This window comes from Penaeus monodon, chromosome 33, assembly GCF_015228065.2.
Source record: "Penaeus monodon isolate SGIC_2016 chromosome 33, NSTDA_Pmon_1, whole genome shotgun sequence".
Taxonomy (NCBI): Eukaryota; Metazoa; Arthropoda; class Malacostraca; order Decapoda; family Penaeidae; genus Penaeus; species Penaeus monodon.
In genome coordinates, this window is record NC_051418.1 from 29,116,539 (window position 1) to 29,116,906 (window position 368).

The following is a 368-nucleotide window of genomic DNA, read 5'->3' on the forward strand; positions in this document are numbered from 1 at the left end:
GACAACATCATGTTATCACAATATTCAACCTAAATAATTACCCAAATGCAGCAACATTTTGCCTCTACGATCCACAATAACCTTTCGAACTTATGAAGGACATTTGACAATACAATATCTGTCTGCCTGAAGGTAGGTTTCTTAAACAGTACTTCTAATTATTCCTACACAAAGATAGCCTACAAACCAACATTTATCATAATCATTGCATCAGTATCCTCTTTGTGCACATAACAAATATTTCTTAACTTTCGTTATTACAGAACCAATTGCTTTTTCTTGACTCAACATTGCAGAATTATAATTACACTTCTCATGAGGTAAATTCACCACTTCCGGGATCAGAAAATCTAGGGTCAACAACTGGA

At 34.2% G+C, this 368-nt stretch overlaps 1 protein-coding gene across 1 annotated transcript in view; it reads right to left on the bottom strand.

Moving 5' to 3' along the window:
- The window catches only part of LOC119594209, a 40,373-nt gene that overhangs the window by 39,470 nt on the left and 535 nt on the right, over window positions 1–368 (bottom strand). The window lies entirely within an intron of this gene.